The following is a 20,284-nucleotide window of genomic DNA, read 5'->3' as shown; positions in this document are numbered from 1 at the left end:
CCCTCGGGAAGCATCCTGTCACCTTGATTGGATCTTGTAATGCTTTGATTTGATTTGTGAGATCCCTCATTCTCTGAGGACTCACAGACCTCCTACCATCTGCAGAAATCTAGGCCTTGGTGAGTTTCTAGTGGATTAAAAGATGAAAGAGTTAACTGGGTTTCCAATTTCTAAAAATACCACATCTCCCTCCTACAGGCTGCTGCTACCTACCTGATATCAAAAATGGATTACTTTTCTAGTTTGTTTATTTCTTTTTTTTTTTCTTCTCGATAGTAGTTGGGGAATAAATCCAAAGCAAACTGTTTCTTTACTAGGTAGGAACTGAGGGCATATTTAAGGAATCAGTAGCCCGGCCTAGGGTCATTGCTTTGGTGTTGTTGTTTTATTGTTTTTGTTGTTGTTGTTGCTGTTGTTTCCAAAAGCACACCTTCAAATAAATTCCTCTCCTACATGGGACAAACTCAGCCAACAAATAGTCTACAGGAGAGCCGAGATAATTGATCTAGCCAAAAATAAACCACACAATTTAGTTGGGTACTTGTAAGGAACTGAAATTGAAGCTGATCGGTCCTTATTATTAAACTTAACTTATTTCAGCATAAACGAACCTTGTCTCCTGAATGCCCACCTATCCCAATGATAGAGCTAAGTATCTTCTTTTTATTGTAATTTCACAATTACTAGTGTTGATGACTTACAAATGAGAAACTGACCCAATGGAAACGGTCTAGAAAACCTACCTTGGAGTAAAAATTTAACAGTATGCCTTGGTACTGAGAAGGTATTATTTATTAGCAAATAATTGCATAACTAGAATTCTTAATTAAAATTCATGATGAGAAATGAATCTGTTTATTTTGTAATTATGACCCAGAAATTCAGAGCATATTGGGGTAGTTTATGAGCATAACTCCAAAGATTTTAATATAGAAAAATCTCATAAAGCCTTTATGCAGAAATTCTTGGAGGAAATGCACACACACACACACACACATAAGCACACAGTGCATACATCCAGATGTGGCAAATTGGAAAAGCCACACTCTAAACAGAATGCTGAAATGGAAAGATTCAAATATAATGGTGTGTGATACTATTACAACTTCTGACCCATCCTTCCAAAGCTTCCTGTTTTTTCCAGAAAAGCTCTCAACCACTTGTCCCCTTTAGGCTTGGTGATTGGAATGAATGGCAGTGGGGGCGCTAGAAGGCTCCTTTACTAGGCGTCCAATAAAATGTGGATGCCTAGGCCCTGTTATCCCAGCTACTGGGAAATGATAGGGAGACTGAGTCTCGAAAACAAAATGTAGAAAAGGGGGTATGTTGGGTTTCCAGGGGTAAAGCGCTTGCCTAGAATGGATAGACAGACAGACAGACAGGGAGACAGGGAGACAGGGAGTCAGGGAGAAAAGGAGAGAGAGATTTAAGTTTGAAGTCACCTTTTCACCATGGAGCTCTTTAAACATGGAGATCATGTTTAAATCTCACTTAGTTTATTTACAGCAACGTAAGGGGTTTTTATTTGCTGAATGGCAAATGATGATAAGTTCCAAGGCCAGAAGGGTTTGAGGGAGTGGGAAATTGGGAGCGGAACACTTCTTTTGAATCCAAAGCAAACTTAAAGGCATTTTCAGGTTCTTAGGAGTCTCCTGGGAGAGAGAGGGTGACTGCTCATCTTGTGTCCTTGCTGACAGCCAGGGCCCCCGGTACGCACCTGTGACCTAGTATGTCTCTCTGCATGTGCTGCTGGGTCTTGCTATACATTGACACTTCATAGGGCATTTGAGATCTTAGACAGCTCCTTCTGGTGCAACTGGATGCTAGTAGAGTTTACTATTGACTTTTATTCCAGAATATCATCTGCTTCTAACCTTAATACATACCTGCTAGCGGTATAAGTTTTAGTAATTCTAATATATTCAATGCTCATAAAATGTTCATAATAGTGAACATTCTGTTTGAGAAAGACACGAGAAAGAAAAGATGCCATGGTGGAATGCCTGTGTTTGGAAAGACACAAATTACCCAGAATCCTATTCTTTTGTTTTTCACCAGTAGATGGCTCTAGTGAGTTCTAGCAATAAATCTAGCTTTATATAAAGCTAAAGTCTAGAAGTTTCTGTATGGAAAACATTCAGTGATACAGTTTGAGAAAGGTCTGGAGAAGTACAATTCCACTAACTTAACCGTAATGGAAACATTCATAGTTTATCAAATGAGATAATTTAACATGGAAGTGCATGGTATGAAATCAATCTATAATTTGCAAGGGATTCAGAGCTGTTGTACACTGTTGATGTACAGCTAAAATGTTTCTTTCCAGAGAGCTGCTGTTACTAATGGCAATGTGCTAATCATCTCTCTGATGGAAATAAGAGCATATATATACATATATGTATGTGTATAGACATCTATACACATATAGAGATGTATGTATGTGTGTGTGTGTGTGTGTGTGTGTGTGTGTGTGTGTGTGTGTATGCTTGAGTCTTTGAATTTGGCCCAGGCACTCATTGTCCCCTCAGTGGCACCTGGGAAGTCATTAGCAAAATTTGATAAGTGACTAATTTATTATTTCCATAAAAATCTGACCCATTTCCTTTGCTCCAGGTAAACAATACACATTATCCCAACTAAGGTAGTGACTTACGCAGCCCGAGTTTATCATTCCAAACCTAAATCTAGTTATGATGCTCGACGACGGCTGGGCGTGCCAAATGTACGTGAATGACGTCAGTGAGGTCTTGAGGTCCGAGATGCACCGTGATAAACACTTTTCATTATAAAGAAATATCTTGGCAAAGTCACTTTCGTAGGCAGACTGTTGATGAAGTAGGCCAGCTGTGCCCAGGCAGATGCTGGGATTTGGGTCTATATTATTAATGATTCCGCATGTCTTGGAGAGCTTAGATTGATTCTGAAAGCAGAGAGCACTTTTTGTAATGTGTGGATACAAAGAATACTATCTGTGCATTCCAAATTAATCATAGAAGCTGCGGCTACGTCTGAAACTTAAGAACCTTTATCTTTTTATTTTTGAGGTAGGGAATTCTACATCCTAAACTGTATTATTCACCGCAATTCTGACAAAATATTTCCTTATTGCCTGAGTTTCTCCTTCACCGTGAGTTTCTATATTGTAAGAGGACACTTTGATCTGGGCCAGGTAAAAGGCTGATAAGCACTCAACATGTGTTATCGCCTTCATTCAGTCAGCATAAAAAGCCATTGGAAATATTGCTGTCCTCATACCCCTTTTATGAAGGAGAAGACTAAAGTGCAGTGTGATTAAAGAAATTACCCAACTCTCAATAGGAGGAAGCGGCCCCCGGACTTTCACCCGAACTGTGTACCACTCCAAACATTTCATTATTAACCACCACCATCAACTGTGACGTCCTTCTTAACCTCTCTCATAACATCAACAACTGAATACAAAGCCTAATTATTTTAGTTATTTACCACCCGAATGGCATTAGCCTAATCACGTACGTTTCTCTATGCTTCAATTTCATCATCTCTATAATGACAATAGTATTTATGGCCCAGAGTTGTTTGTCACAAGTTAATATTCATAAAGAACTTAAACAGAGCTTGGTGCACTGAAACCCTAAGGTTCTGTGAAATAACTATCCTAGATTAGGAGTTGTACTTTGTTGACAGTTATGCTCAGATTTCTACAATTTTCAGATGGGTTTTCAACTTAAACCTAGATTGGAAATTTAGATACTATTCATCACTGATGAGAAGCACACCTAGACAATATGAAGGCATAAGCACAGAGTGAGGCCATTAAAGGTTTCTTTTGGGACATGAAAAGAGCCAAATATCTCCATTCACTAGTTTATTCATTCGCCCCATTTAATGAACATTTACATGCCAGTCGTGTTGTGAGCCCCGGGGACACGGGGTGAATAAATTCTTTCTGTGGAGGAGCAGACAACCTAGAGATGACTGCTTTCCGACTGGCACCAAAGGCTCCCATGATCAGATCTGGGCCATGGCGAAGGCCAAGCCAGTCAATTCCAGCTATTTGTAAGCTAGACATAGGAAGCAAAACACAACCAAGAAAACAGAGATCCTACATAAAAACAAACTAAAGAAAAAAGGACTGGGCCATGGCTGAAGTGGTAGAGCAGAGATGGTAAAGTTGTAACCCCCGTGCCTTAATAAACAAAATTTTAAAAAAGGGTAGCTGAGTAAACACCCTAAATAGATAATGTCCTTTCAGACTGATAAATTACATAATGTTCTAGAAGAGTACAATCTTTTGTTGCTGTCTCAAGAGAGAAAAAAAAAAAAGGCACATAGGAATGTGAGGACTGTACCCCGGAAAGTGAACAAGGGTACCAAGAGTTGACGTGGCCCAGTGGGCAACGGCCTAAAATAACAAATTAAAAGAGGGCATGGGCAGAAGAGAGCAGGGCCACAATGCGGGCTGCCTGCACTGAGCATTTTTTTCCCTAGACCGTCATCAAGACTTTGTGGAGCAGGAATACACACATTCTGGAGTAGTATTTGGACCTGGACTGGGAGGAGGAGGAGATGGCTTTTCTTTCCATGCCAGGGCCTCGCTCACTTCCTTACCTCTTTGCCTCTCACAGACCAAATACAAGGACAGGCTCTGAGGTCTACCTAGAAGATTGTTATTCTTACATCTAAGAGCTCAGTAGAACTAAGAACTCTAAAGTCGACTTCCTTCCCTGGGATATTTTAATCTCCATAGAACTGGTCATTGTAGAGTTTCAGCAAAGGATGCAGGACGTACATAGAATTCAACCTGTATTCTTTCACTTGCAGACACAAGACACTGACATGGTTTCTGTCTCCGAGTGGGTGACAAAGTTTGATTTCTCATCAGTCCGAGTGCCCCCCACCACCCCCATGTTTATCTGAAGTAGCTCTCTTGGTGGAGAAAATATAGAAGACTGGCTGGTCAGGAAACAGGGCAGCTTTCTGGGTCAGAAGTTGGCTAGGGGAGAGCCTTGACTGCCAAGTAACTTGCAATGATGTCAGCGCCCAACGCAACCAGCCAGCCTGGCAACAAAAGACTTAACACCAGAAAAAAAATAATAAATAAAATCCAGTGATCTCGTTGCCAAAATGTTCATCCGGCCCCTTACCCTTTCCTTGTAATGGAAGGAACCTCAGGAGGAGAGCTGGGATTCCTGGCCACCCCTCCTCCTTGCTCTCACCTCCCCTTTGGCCACAAAGTGTTGAACACTGACTTGGGAACCAGGTCTCCCGTGGCCCAGCTTTGGGTTTCTCTTGAGCTCCCAGTCAAGGCTATCGGGGAAGGTTTGGAAAAGAGTGTTTTTCCTGGAAGTTGTAAGCATCTAACTTTGATGTTTGAGAGAAAGCTGGAGGAGTATGAGGGGGAACCTCCGTCCTGGGCTTCAGTTCCCTCCGTCCTGGTAAGTCAAGATGAAAACTTTCTCGGGAAGCAAGCACTCTCGTTTGGCAGGGCCGCCTGGGTTTGCGTCCAGCCGTGGAAAACCCCAGGGATCTCGAAATTCAACCGGAAATGAAGTCCGGGATTCAGTGGTTTTTGAATCCTCCTGTTTGGAAGAGCTGTGTCCCCGTCAGTTTGGAATGATGTCACTTCAAGGACATTTTCATCACCCCACGACGCAGTACCCCGACACGCGCGCGTGCAGCGCTCGTTAGCCTGCAGAATTACACCGTGCCGCGCGGGCTTCCATTCACAGTAGAAATGGGAGTTTTAGTGGGCAATTTCGGTATTTTATCAAGATAAAGCGGTGTTTGATTGCTTCTCCCCAGCTGTTCTGCTCGGTGGTTTACGAAGAGCCCTGAGGAGGCCGGGAGGGAGCGGGGCCGGAGGAGGGCGGCGAGCGCCCAGGCTGCAGGGGGGAAGCCCACGTCGGGGCGCCGCCCGCGGCCCCCCGGGTCTGGAGGGAGAGGGCGGGGGCGGGGAGCGAAGATGGAAAACAAATAAAAACAACCTGCGGCGGCGGCGGAGGGACGAGGGACGAGGGACGGAGGCGGCTGGCTGCGGGCGGCGCGGGGCCGGGGCGGGGTCCGCGGGCGGCGGGCGGGCGGGCCGGGCGCGGGCCCGGGGGCGGGGGGGGGGGGGTCTGGAGCGGCGGCCGCGGGCGGGCGCGGGATCCGCTCGCTCCCGGCCTGACGCGGAGATGGATCGGGTTTCACCATTCGCCCGGCGCGCGTCAGTTTGTTTTGCTCGCGCTCCGTCCCGCGGCTCCTGCAGGACCAGCGTCCGCGGCGGCGGCGGCGGCGGAGGCGGCGGGGATCCGCGGCCGCGACTTTCGGGATTTATCCGCGAGCCCCGGACCTGAGCGGACCCCGGGGCGCGGGCCCGAGCTGTTTGTCCCCCGCCCCCGTGTCCTCCCCGGTCGCAGCGAGCGGCGAGCCTTCCCTCCGCCGCCCCCCGCGCCCCCCATGAGGTAAGGCCGCGGCGGGTTTGGTGTCACCGCGTTGACAACTGGCTCCCGACCCGGCGTTCGGACCCGGGGCCGGCGCGGGGCGCGCAGGGCGGCGGCCGCACCTCCGGCCGCCGGCGGGGACGCTCGGGAGGGTTGCGGGGCGAGGGCGCGGCGGCGGCGGCCGGGGCGGCGTGCGGACCCCCTCCCGCGGCCCCCGCCCCCCGGGTGTGGAGGAAGAAGCGGGGTGAGGGGAGCCAGGAAAAGTTTCTTGCCAGCCGGCGATTGCCGCGCACAGTCGGGCGCCGCTCCACCCCGCACCCGGCCGCAGGCCCTGGAGGGGGCGCGGGGACCCCGGGGTCCGCCGCTGGGGACCCAGGGACTCGAACCCGCGGAGCTGTCAGGGCTGGGGGCAGGGGCGGGCCCGCCCTGGGGGCCGCGCCCGGGGCAGGGCAGCAGCGAGGGCGGGGCCGGGCCGCCCCTCCCCGCCCCCCGCCGCCCCGCCGCGGCCCGCGCCCACCCCGCGCCGGGGCCGCCTCTCCCCCGCAACTTTCCCCGCTTTGTTCTCCCCTGGAGAGGCTTCACCGAGGCGCCGCGGTCAGGGTCGCGCGGGGCACGCGGGGCCTCCTCGCCACCCACCCGAGATGGATGGAAGCAAATCCGGAGGAGTGGCTCGTGCGTGAGCCCCGCGCCGCGCGCCCCGCGGCCCGGCCGAGCCGCCCGAGGACCCAGGTAGGGAAACTTTGATTCCCCCGCTCGCCGCAGCCCCGCGCCCGCGCCCGCCGGACCCGGGGACGGAGGGCCGCGCCCCGCCGCGGGGGACAGGTCGGCTCCGCCCGCCCGCGGCCGGCTGTGAACCCCGAGCTTGGTACCGGCGCGCCCGCGGGACCGGGACCTTCCCGTCCGCCGCCGCGGCGCCTGGACCTGAAAAGTGGCGGCGGCGGCGGGGTCGGGTGAGTTGCGGGGAAGGAGCGGCGCCCGCCCGTTCCGGACGGCGAGGAAGCCGCCGCGCAGGCCGCGCGTCGGCGCTGGAAAGCCGGGTGGGAACGCGGGTCTGGAGGCTGGTGTGAAGCTCGGGTCCTCGGGAAGGGATTTCCTCGGCGTTTCGGTTTTCTCCTCTCCGCTCCTCGGAAGCGGAAGCTTCTGGGCTTCTTGTGCTGTGAAATCTTAGCCCAGACAGCGAGGGTGCGGAGGGTTTCCCCGGGCTCCCCATCCCCACCTCCTCCGCGGTGGCCCACTTGGGAAGTGAAGTTGTGTCCCGGGTAATGAGTGAGTGACGCCTCCCCGGCCTAGAGAAACAGAAATTACCAGGCAGCAGACCCGTCCTGGGAAGCGGGCTGTGCACCGCCCTGGCCGCGTTCCGGTGGCTTAGGTCTCATCGAGTTCCCCGGGCCACCTTCACGGGTGCATATGGAGTGAGATCCACAACTCTGTCCAACCGGGACCCCACAAGGTGGCCTCATTTCCACTAGAAATTGCCACATAAATAACTGTTTTCGAGGACTGTTCATGTGCCGGTAGTATTGTGAATTTTCCCATCACCAGACAGCTGGTTAACTTGTGTTTGATTTGATCTGTGGGCATTATGCCCACTTTTCTTGGTACCCTCTAGTAATGCCATCTGGTGATAGCACCCCTGGTCGAGGGGCTGTGACGGTGGCTGTGACAGAGGTCTGTCAGACGCGTGAAGTGAGGGTCCTTGGAGCTTCTTCCTCCCGTGCCAGGGTTTCTTGCTGCCCCTTGAAAAGGGCACGGGCAGGGACTCAGGAATCAGAGCGGTGATTTGCAGAGCCGCACATCACCGCTGCAGACAGTTATGAATCCACAGAGTCCACAGGAGAAGTTCTCACTTCTGGCTGCTCCATCATCATGAACCCCGGTAATTAGCTTAGTCATTGTTCCTGTGTTTGAGTTTCACCAAGATACAAAGAGTGAAAAATGCATCCCAAACAGGGTCATTTTTCACTCTACTGATGTATTTTATGCAGTGCAAAGAGCCTGGCTGAATGCCTAACCATTATTAGTATAACCATAGGAGCTAAGCCCCTTCTTTAGCACATTGCAAGACAAAATATTGTCTTTTTAGTAGACTTTAAGGCTGTATATCCTAGATTCATTTTTAGAGGAAGCAAGAGACAGTTGGGGTAATCCAAACAGTTTTTATTGAGTGCTGTCCTTTGCAAATGCTGTACAAGCCATGATCTATCAGGAGATAGGCCAAACATGTTCCTCTTTATTCAACTTGTGCAAAAGTACTAAGAGCCAGACTCTCCTGGCTCATCCCTGTCATCCTAGCTACGCAGGAGGCTGACAGCTGAGCATCCTGGTTCAAAAGCACGTTCAAGTCCTGTGAGGAAAGCCCCTAAGACTTTACCTACCATCTTAACCACCAAAAAGCTGGAAGTGAGCCTGGCAGAGCCTCCAGCCTTGAGGGGAAAAAAATCCAAGAGACAAGACCCAGGCCTTGAGTTTCAGCCTGAGAACCAGCACACGTATATGCAATGAAGAAAGAGAGAGGGAGGGAAAGGGGGGAGGAAAGAAAGGGGGCTGGGATGGAGAAGGGAGAGAATGAATGGAGGGGGGAAAAGAAAACAAGGAACGTAAATAAGTACTTCTCTTTTGAACATGTTATTTTATGCTAAAGATTTTAAAACAGGATTGTCTGCAGAAATGCTGGCAGGGCAAGGGTCTCTTAGTATAGAGCTGTCACAGTGCTGGAAGGCATGGTGGCTGGCTCAGGTGGATAGACTGACTTACAGGGTCCACATCCAGTGTTGTAGGGTTATGTGAACAGCATTCAGCTTGTAGTGGGGGGATGGGGAGGTGTGTTTTGATTTAGTCCTGAGCCACATGGAGAAAAGCAGCTCTCGTGCCTGTGTTCTGCATGACACTTTCCGTCTGAGGTGCTGTCAGCTGAGTGGAGCTTTCCTCCTTAGGTGCTGAGGACAGTGACAGGCCCGTTGATCAGGAAAGCTGTCTCCATCTCTCCCAACAGGAAAACAACAAACGTTTCTTACTTTGAAAAAAACAAAAAACTGAACAGCTATAAAGTTAACTGAGGCAAGGGTGCTCCATCAGTCAGCACGTCGTAAAGATACCAGAGTGACGTGTACTTAACTTCGGAAACTTTTCCTTCAGGCTTTGTTAACTCACCCAGATTAGCATTTTAACAACCCTGAAGTGAACTTCTGCCATTCTCTCCGCTTGGACACAGTATGTAGACCATCTATCATCCTGTCCTTGGCTACAACAGGCTGCTGGCTCCACTGCCATTGGAGCTACACAGAATCCATCCGACTGTGAACAGCACAGCTGGCTACAGCAGTTTTTTCTTCCACACCACTGGCGGCATTGTCTGGCTGTGGTAACTAAAGTTAACACCCAGAACGGGACGTTTCCATTGTTTCTCAACCTGTGCCAGGCTCCTTCTCTCTCCACTTCTAGAAGTGCACTGGCCGCCGGCCCTGCTGTCTTGCAAGGACATTTTGCACTTCCCAACCCTACAGGAGCCCGACAGGGATTCTTTAGGCTTGATCAGAGGAAACTTGAACTCTAGAATGAACGGGAGCCATTGTATCTGTTGAGTTCACTGCTTGAAAAGGGAAGAAAGGAAGCCCCTTTCGCTCTCAGCTGTCCAGTAAGGCAGGAGATGAGCAGCCTGGTCTATGATGGATGGACTCATTGCCACTCTCCTTCACCCGTTTCCATCCTTTGACGAAGTGAGAGACCCTTCGCAAGTAGCCATTGCTTGTGAAAAATACTGTAGGGGACGCCATTGTGGAGGGTAGTGTGGCCAGGCTTTTCCATTTGTTTGTCTACTTTCACATGCAGATTATCTGATGTGCCAAAGGGAGGATGTTTGGGGGTAAGTTCGTGAGTACAGGCAACTCCAAAACAAGTGGGAGGAAGAGGGAAGAGACGAGAAGATGGTGGAGAAGCTGAGGAGGGAGAGCAGAGACCATCCAGTGCTGTTCTACCCCTGCAGTTAAGCACACCCCAATCCAGTGTTTTTATTACATCATGAATCCCCAACAACCACATGAGGCAGACTCTTATTGTTATTATTGCCTTACCAAAGAAGACACGGAGGCACCAGATCCTTGTCATTTTTTTCAGGTGGCTGTTCTTGGGGAGGTAACAGAGTCGGGTGGTTTGAACTCAGATCCTCCAGTATCTCAGCCCAGGTTATCATCACAGCTTGCATGAACAAAGACCACGATGCAATTGTCTAGCCCCTGATATTCCCGACTTTTTTTTTTCCAATGTAAGAGTCACATTTAGGGGAAATTTTTATACTGAAAGAAACATTAGCAGTGTGGATATACCCTCTAATCATCACCTTCCCTTCAGAATGAAATCATTGCCGTTCCTTTGCGTTTTTATTCCTATTGACTGAATAATCGTGGCATGCTCTACTTTTCCAATGTCTTTTCAAATCTGTCTTCTCTCGCTATTTTTCCTCCGTGTTAGGCTTTCCTAAGAGTACTCCAGTGTAGGTAAATGGCAGTATCTGTCACTTGCCCCTGGAGCCTGCCCCTGACGCTCACTCACCCGATGTTAGCCCGTGAGGATCCATTATGTTTCTCTCATATTCCACAAGTACTTAGGGTTACAAAGGCAAAGTTACAACTGTTGGAGCACTTAGCCTGGGTGGAAATGTATTCCTGAAGTGTATCTACCCACAATACTCCTGCAGATGGCTGCGGAAGAGTCATTTTACCTGTCTAATCGGTCATAGTGTTGAAAATTGTCATCTATGCATGAGCTATTTTGTGTGTTGTTACGCTTTGTTGTTGTTGTTGTTTCTTAATTCAGGATTTCTATGTGAAGAAAAAAAACCCAAACTAAATACACACCACCACTACCCATAATGCTGAAATGGTAGGTTTTCAACATATAGTTACAGGGAGGAAATATGGGTTTTAAAAGTTCACTATGTCAGTGTGTGTATAATAAGACCTTAGGAAGATCTGCAATTACTTAGCCTATTATTGGAGTCTGTACTTAAAAAAAGTCAAGCCTCTGTGCTGGGCAGGATGTAGCCCATAGGAGCCCATCTAGAGTGCAGCAAGCCAGGCAGGACGGGGTGTCTACACCTCACTTGCTAATAAAAGCAGCACTAGAAGCGTTCCTTGGTCTGCCCACTTGTGTTCATTTATCATCTATCATTCATAAGTCCCCCCCCCACAGATAGATCAAGAAAAGATAGCTCTTAAAGGCACAGAAGGAAAAGAAGAGAAGCAGAAGAAGGAACATTGTCCTTTCTGTTCTTACCATTGCTAGCAGAAGAATTTGTTCACTCAACTACTTTTGAGCAAGTATCTGTTTTGTACAAGGAAGTACTGGCAGGAATGGCGGGGGGGGGGCATGGACCAGTTCCAGAGCTCGAGAGTCTTATTGAGTGATAACGGGAAGATGAAATAAACAAATAGCCTCCCTAAAACCAGGCGTGTTTGAAGTGCCAGAGGAGATACATCCAGATCTTTGGAAAGTGAGAGGAGAGAGAGGTTATTTCTGGCCAGTGTGATCAGGAGTGGCTTTGTGGAACCGCTGATATTTGAGCCAGTCCTTGAACTAGGTAGGATTTGGACAGGTGCACAGAGAAGGGGGGTGGGGTGGGCATTGAGAGGGAAGGCATTCCAGGCATAGAGAACAGCTTAGGCAAAGGCCCTGTGGTGTTGGGCATGGGGGAGGCTAGATCAGTTACCTACATTGAATCCTTGGCTGCCACAGAGTTGCATTTCAAGTGGGAAAAAGCAGTTTGCTATGCAATCCGCCGAGTCGGATTCTAGCGTCTCAGGGCTGCTGTCCTTTGCCATTCAGCTGATGGCCCACAGCGTAGGCCATCAGAACGAGCGGGATCGATCTTGTGGCAGTTCAGTAGATTTCTCTGTGATCAGAGCTAAAGCCTCCATACCAGCTGCCGGCTGGATGAGTGGCCTCACGCACGATATGAGGGATCCCATGGGTTGCCTCAAGTCTCCCACAGAATGGAGTAGCAGAGCCACACTGGTAGGTTCTTACATCATTGGCTTCCTCTCTTTTATTCTTTGACTTGAAAAGACTGTAGATGTAGGCTGTGTCAGAAAGCATAAATTAAGGGGAGAGGAGGCGTGGAGCTGGGAAGAGGGGAGAAGTATCGTTGGGGATACTGAGACTGCAGCAACCCTGAGTTGTGCTCAGGTCATTGAAAGCTGGCAGAGGAATTCACCCATAGTATAGGAAATGCGGCAAATATTTGAATAGGTGTGTTGCACGAGCCCTGGGGCTTGAGCTCAGAGCCTGATCTCTATCCCTGAGCTTCTTTTGTTCAAAGCTAGCAACTTTATCACTTGAGCCACAGCACCACTTCTGGCTTTTTCTGCCTATGTGATACTGAGGGATCCAGCCTAAGGCTTCACGCATGCGGGGCATGGACTCTCTACTCAGCCCCATTCCCAACCAGCTGAGTTACTTTTTATTGCACTGCAAGCATGGCCTGGCTTCGCTAGTGAGTTGCAGTGAATGGGTTAGGACCATAGCTCTCCTTTTCTATCAAGGCAAATGACTTCAAAAATGACTAATCTATGCTCTGGGAAAGCTCCATCCCTCGGGATCCCTTTTGTGGACCTGAGCTTTCAGGATGAACTCATCTGTCATGACCAGCTACCAAGGTTTCTGATGTTCACAATGCTCTCACCTTCCTCCCCTCCCCCACATGTGCCCAGCCCTCCTGCAAACTGTTTCCACCCCATCAGGAAGCCCTCAGTTAACTTTGTGTAGAACCAGGCACACCATAGAAGTGTGCTTGTTAGAAAACAGGGAAGGGAGAATGAAATGAAAAGAGTTACATTAGGGAATGATCGAGTCAGTTGCTTTGGCAAGACTTGCTTGCATGGCTCAGTTGTCCGTGGTGTATTGAAGTCTTTCGTAAGTTAATAGTTATAAGACAGGCCAGTCTTAGAGAAGACTCTTGAGTCTGAAATATCACTTCCAATTACCGATCAATCAGAAACTATGTCAGTAGGGGAAAAGAGCATCAACACATCCAGACCGGAGAACTTTTCAGGAATATTCCAGTGACAGGAAGCAGAGAACCTGTTTAGTCTGGTCACTGGCCTGGCTCCTTCCCAGTGCTTGTTGAAGTGAAGGACAAGCTACCTTCCCTGTGCAGGGTGCAGTGGCCTCCAGACGGGACCTAAAATAAACCCGCCTGGCTCAGCTAGCCTAATAATAACAGCTAGCACTTACGGTGTGCTTACCGTGTGGCACTGTGCCTAGCACTTTAAATATGTCATCTAATTTAATCCTCGTTCCACCCTAGAGAATGTGAAGACTACTAGCTGAAAGCTAGCACAGTGAAGAGACCTTACTATGTGCCTGGATGCTGTTTAGGTCAGTATTTCAAGTCATCTGATCAGTATTCTTGGAGACGGGTGCTCTATTGAGTACCATGTTCATTTTACCCAGAAGGAAACTAGGCACGGGAGAGTATACTTCCCCCGATCAATAAGCTAGCAAGTAAATGGAGCCCAGGGAGTGGAATCCGTGAGAGGTAGTATAATAATATGGTGGCTAAGAACAATGAACTCAAAGGCTGGCATCTATCATTGGAGCTACTCAGGAGACTGAGATAGGAGGGTGGCGGTTCAAAGCCAGCCCAGGCAGGGAAGTCTGTGACACTCTTATCTCCAGTTAACCAGCAAAACGAAGTGAATGTGTGGCTCAGGTAGGAGAGTGCCAGCCTTAAGTGAAAAAGCTGGGGGCTCAGGCCCGGCCCCAAGTGCAAGCCCCAGTATCAGCACAAACACAAAAACCACACCATGAACTGTGCACACCCTTTTGAATCCTTGACTTAACTTTCCTGAGCCTGGTTCACCTAGTTAAAGGAGGACAGTGGCAGTTGTTCCCCACCTCCAAGAAAGGTTGCGAGACATACATGAATTAATATTTGAAGAGTACTTACAATATGCTTGGCATACAACGCGTGTTATAAATACATCACTCACTGTCTGTTAAGTAAAAATAAATGCAGCTTGGCTCCAGCGCCGGTGCGGGCCGCCCTCCCGGGTGCTGTCTCTCCACGTGTGGTTTGATCACTTTTCCTTCACGGATTTCATCCACCCACCCTGCAGCCAGTTCCCGGCAGCTGCCCTCCACCCACACTGGCAGAGTCACTGCAGATTCAGCCACCCTGGGAAAGGAAATGAAGGCAGTGGGAAGTTTGGGTGAGTCTAGAGATTGACAGCCCCAACCTCGGGGCTGAGATGAGGATCCCCAGCCCCGATATCAGCTGTTGGAGAATGACGTCAGATATCTGGCTTCCCGTTCTCTACTGGGTTCAAGGACAGGAGTAAAGAGTGCCTCAGAAAACTCCTAAACCATCCTCTCCCACCTCTGATCTCTACCAGCAGTCCTCAAAGAGAGTCTGAATTCATCCAAATCTGTGAAAATGCAGATTCCCAGAACCCTGCCACCACGTGTCCAGGGCGCTCCTGTCACTCGTTGTTGCTTCTCCCCACTTTCCCCACTTGGTGTGTAGGCAGGGCATCAGGAACCACAGTGCGCCCGCAAGCTGCCTGCCACCTTGTCAAAATACAGATTCCCATCCAAGCACAACACAGTGTTCGACGAGACATCAAGGCTGTCCACCCCTGTGTCCATCTGAGACCTCTTCCCTACACCATAGGGAGAATTGTTGGGAGCCAAAGATGTCTCAGCTAGCTCAGAGAAGACTGAAGAAAGTCATAAAACCTGCTCAGAGCTAAAGAGCCCTTTAAAAAAAAAAGCGTTTGCAAAAGGTCTCCCTAGTGAGCAGAAATTATGAAAGAAAAAGGGTGCTCACTGACTCCTGCTGACTGGCCGGTATCCTTTCATAAATGGAGTCCTAGGCCAGTATTCATATCAACAGTTTTTTGATTTAATGATAAACTGAGATAAGGGTAATCAAACTCCACGCTCCAGGGCCCAAGGTGATTGCCTGCCTCCAGTCAGGATGGAGTTTTCCCCCTGTGCTCTGTCTGCACAGTTGACTACATGCATCAGAGCGCAGGGCGAGGGGCGGGGGCCCGCAGCAAGCGCCCGCCGCTGAGCTCCTCGGGGAAGTGCTCGGCTTTGCCAGGGACTATCCATGAGCATTTTTAATCTTCTGGGTTTCAAAACGCTTCCACATCCCTGTGTGTGCATTTGCACACACCACACACAAGGCTGGGAGCAGACCGAGTGACGAAGGCTTTCCAGCCGTGGCCAGCGCCGGGGCCCTCGGCTACCCAGTGCCCCCACCTGTGGCTGCCCCCTCACACCTGCACAACCAGGGTGAACAGCAAGGAAGGCAGTGAATGAAAGTGCTTCATAAAAGCCAGCTAAGTGCGGCTCAAATGTAAGGTATTATTATGGCATAATGAAGTATACTTTCTGGAATGGCTGTTTATTGTAATCAGCAGTATATGAATGCATGCTCTGTGTGATGATAACCTGGGCGTGGTGACTGAACACTGATTGAATGTCTAATGGGTGTCCCTGTGCAGCACAGCAGTTTACTTAGTTCTCTTGTACAGTGTCCCCTCCCATCCGTCTTTTGGGGGGGGCGCATTCGTTGTTTTTATTCCCATTTCCTAGGAAAAGACATGCAAGCTAGGGGCGTGTTTTGAAGCACGATGATGACACATGTCGTAACTTGAAGCAGCTCAGATGTATTACTTTGCAGTCCTAGAGGCTGCACGTCTGTAAAGCCTCGAGCGGGTGATACCAAGGCCTGCCCGCTGCCCTCTCTCCCTTCCACCTCTGGGAGCTGTCTTTGCTTTTTCACTTAGGAAGGCATCCTCCATCTTGGAAGCAGCGATCTCCTAACTCCAACTTGTGCCAGAGCTCATGCCCACAGCCCCTCATCTCCACTCCACTACCCACCATAAAGCCCACTCAACTTCATCAGCAAAGGAAACAACAGTCATAGAACGTAATCAGAGGGAGGAATTCTGTTGCTTCTAGAATGATAAACTAGATACTTTAGGACTAATCAAGGTAGTAACGATACAAAGATTAGCCTTATTGATGTTGACGTGTTGGTGCTAAGCATCCTACACCAATCATTCTTGTTTTCCCCGGGTGGGTATTCTTTACTTCATTTCACGGAGGTCCACTGATCTTTCTCTGGATGTTTTCTGAGAACCAGACTACCACTTCTGCTGGTCCCATGTCTGTTAGACATTGTTCCAGGCGAACTGTCAGTTCAGTAAAGGCTGACTAAAAGAAAGCTGGTGCAGGAAACTCTCCTTACATGTGCTGGTTCTGGCACCATCTCTCGACCAGTTGGATGTGGTTTGTTGTCTTGGGCATGTGCTGTCAGCCCAGATGTCTGCAGCTTCGTGTCCTCAGAGGCCAGGGACTCCAGCAGGACTCTTGTTCTGTTAGGTCTCCAAAAGCATTGGCTGCAAGTTACCAGAGGCCTTTCCTCCCCCCCCATTTCCCATCTCTTAACTCTCCAGGACAGGCAGACCGAGAGGATAATGTGAGCCTAACGTTCAAGATGCATACCTGTCCTCAAAAAGGTTGTCAAGAGAAATTAGTTGGGGGTGTGACAGTCTAGCCTTACTCATCTCATAGCCAACCAGGCGTGTGTGCACAGCTTCAAGACTTGGTGGTTTTAGTTTGTTCTTGAGAATGAAGTCAGCCCAACATGGACAGCAGAGAGAATCCACAGCAACTCCAAAGTTCTTGTCATAAGATTATTTATTCTCTTCACCAGTCCTGGGGCTTGAACTCTGGGCCTGGGCACTGTCCCTGAGTTTCTTTTACTTGAGTCTAGCACTGTACCACTTAAATCACAGCACCACTTCTGGCTTTTTTTCTGAGTAGTCTATTAGAGATAAGAGTCTCATGGACTTTTCTGCCCAGGCTGGCTTTGAACTGCCCCAAACGATGTATCTACACCAGGCATGTAAATGTAGCCATCTCCAGCTGGATAAAGAGATAGACAGATAGGTATTTCAATTTCTCAAACGTATGACTACCGCTTGCCTTTTACAACACTCTGCCCTGTTCTTTCGGGATCACTTAAACTTCATTGCTGCTAATATAGTTTTGAGACTCAATTTTCTGAAACTCATAGATAATATTTTCACTTTGCAATAATTGCACCTCATTCTGCTCTGAGAGTTGACGCCTTACCACTGTGCACTCTCTCTGTGATTTTCAGTGATGTTTCCCCATTGAACACAGAGCTCCGGAAGGGCAGGGGAGGTTCTGAAGACAGAGCCAAATCGAACTTACTGGTCATGGCTGTTGGGGCTTGTCTCCCAGAAATCTGTAGGCTTGCATCCAAAGTCAGGGAGAAAAAAGGATGCCTTTATCAACTAGCAGAATCTTCTCTGCAAAAGGAGGGTGTGTGGTGGACTCTACAAAACAAATTTACCATCTTGCTTGAGTACAGTAGTCCCTGTATAAGAATTTGTTCCAAACCCTGCACTGGACATCTGACATTTCAGAGAACAGAGAAACCAATAGAAACGGTGTATTTGCTATGCATGAATCTCTACAACATTTAATTTTCAAATTAGACACAGAGATTTAACAAAACCGAACTATTGTAACATCTATGGTAAAAAGGTATCACAGATGTGGTCTTTCCCAAATACCTTATTGTAGTATACTTTTACCATTTCACGTCAGGTGGCACTTTTTGCTTTCTCGTTGGTATATCTGAATTGCTGACATTGCTCTTCTTGTATCGTGGGCTGTTATTAAGGAAAGTCCAGGGTTTTGTACACACAAGAGCTGCTGTGCTATTACATCCGCATCCGTCAGGTGAGTGACCCGCCTCCTAAGTGACCGACAGGTGGAGACAGGGGGTTAAGGTATGATTCCCAGCCCAGGACAGCGGGGGCAGCCCTGGGAAGGACAGGTTTTACCATGCTAGGAAGCTCGATGCTTGATTGAGAACTTACAGGCCGTTCATTTGAGAAACTTCCAGTTAATCTTTTCAGACTGTAGTTCGACACCTGCCCTCGTTAGGCCCGGCCTCTGAGCAGGTTGGTAAGGATTTAACGCGCATGCCACCTCTAGTATCAGCTAGCTAGGACAGAGCTGGACCGTCACACTCCTGAGAAGAGAATAACAACTCCCACAGCAGGAGCGAACTAGCTAACAACAACTTTACCCAGTTCCTGCCACTTGGCTGACTGTTGCAATTAAAAAAAAAACAAAACGACATAGATAGTACCTTCCCGAGACCCCGGCGTGTGCGAGTGCAGAGCTACATGAAAAGAGAGGATCTTTGAAGTCAGTTGTAGGTTTGAAACGTTGGATATTTCACTAGTTTCTCCGAGTCTTTGTTGCCCCTTCTGTAACATGGAGAATGTGTTCTTAAAGAGATGCAAAAATCAGTTGGAGATGATGCAGGAGACGTGGGCCTCCGAGGTTCCCAGAACACGCTGTCATCACGCCCAGTCACGTGGGGTTTTCTGTCCTTGGGGTGTTTTAGACTGAAAATAATGGAAAGCCCCATACAAAATTTTTAAGACAGTTAAGACCCTGTTAAATCAGATACAGTGTCTCCAAGATTGATTGATTATTTAGCTTAACGAAGTCATCGAAGACGAGTATTTCCCATGATCTTTTCTCCATGTCTTCTTCACCCTGTTGGTCTTACCCTGACATAGTGCGTTCATGTTCCTAATCAAACGGATACACACCTGGTGAGAACCTAACAGATCCCAGCCCAGCCAGCTCCTCCCAGGAAGACTGCCCTGTCTCTCTCCAGATAGGACAATGTCAGCTGTTCAAGGCTGGAGCCTGACACAGTGCTAGGCAGGGAGCAGCACTATTGCATTTGTTCTGACTGACTGGGGAATAGGAGGTTTGACTTATTTGGGGATCCATGAACAAAATTAGCATTCTGCTCAAAGCATTTGTATTTTATACATTGTTCTGTGTAAATATCATATATATTACACAAAGCTACCTGTAGGCAGACACACCCAAACTTTTACCAAACTATAAAAGTTTGATATGTGGCCAAACTTGGACAGCAAAGAAAAATAATACCATAAAATGGATATGATACATGTTTGCTCTTACTATGTTTCTATCTTTTATTTTGTCATTTCTTTAAAATGGGAAAGTAAGATGCCCCCACCCAGTGAACATTGGCACACATCATAGTAAATAAACATCACATATAGTTATGAAAGGGGTGTTATCTGTTGGGAGGTAGAGACAGAAACGTTAAGACTCTCTTTTAAATCTGAGACATTTCCTAATTCAAAGAACACTAACCCTCAAATTTCTGAATTTAAAGTTTCTTGTGCTTCAGTTACATATGATAACTCCTGTGTCACTGAAGAAAGTTAGCCGTGTTTCTTTCTTGTCCTAAATGGAATATACTGCAAGTTACTTAAGTGGAAATCTTAGCCTGGCTGAGTCTTGCTGCACATTATAACTGTTTAACCTCTTTTTCCTGGAACAGTAAAACAATAAATCAGATCTAAGGCCCCATAAATGTGGGTGAGGAGGTGCCTGCTTTCCCGTTCTTTGTACAGCTGATCTGCCTTTGCATGAAGCTATAAAAATTAACTACCTAGATTTTCAATATCTGACATTTCTAGTCTCAGTGTTTTATAGTTGAATTTTTTTTCCACCAAGGTGAAACATCACACAGGATTTTTTAAATGAAGTTTTGTTTCCTAAAGACCTATAATAGCTTTTGTTCCATTGTTCCTTCCCAAATGTTGTTTCTCATAGATTCAAATGATCCTGAGTTCAAATTCTGGTTCTTCTGCTGAATCTCATGGCACTCTTTTATCCCCTCTGGATAGTTAGCGTCCTATTTCTACCTCACAGGGACATCATGACGTCTTTGAGAAGAACGAAATGCAAACTACTTAGCCCAGAATCTGACAGGATAAAAC

The 20,284-nt window shown here is 48.0% G+C and overlaps 1 protein-coding gene across 6 annotated transcripts in view; it reads left to right on the top strand.

Annotated features, from left to right (window-relative positions):
* Sema6d (semaphorin 6D) overlaps positions 1 to 20,284 on the top strand; it is a 764,305-nt gene that overhangs the window by 705,377 nt on the left and 38,644 nt on the right. Inside the window, exon 1 of one of the 6 annotated variants that reach the window (XM_090358470.1) lies at positions 7,055 to 7,133. The exons of 4 other annotated variants lie outside the window; for them this stretch is intronic. The gene's annotated coding sequence lies outside the window, so the exon portion shown is untranslated. Of the gene's footprint in view, positions 1 to 7,054; positions 7,134 to 18,008; positions 18,183 to 20,284 lie in introns of those variants that run through there. One more of the 6 variants, XM_090358469.1, reaches the window with a different exon arrangement.

Source organism: Megascapheus bottae, chromosome 25, assembly GCF_031878675.1.
Source record: "Megascapheus bottae isolate mThoBot1 chromosome 25, mThoBot2.hap1, whole genome shotgun sequence".
Taxonomy (NCBI): domain Eukaryota; kingdom Metazoa; phylum Chordata; class Mammalia; order Rodentia; family Geomyidae; genus Megascapheus; species Megascapheus bottae.
This window is presented reverse-complemented; position numbering and strand designations above follow the sequence as displayed.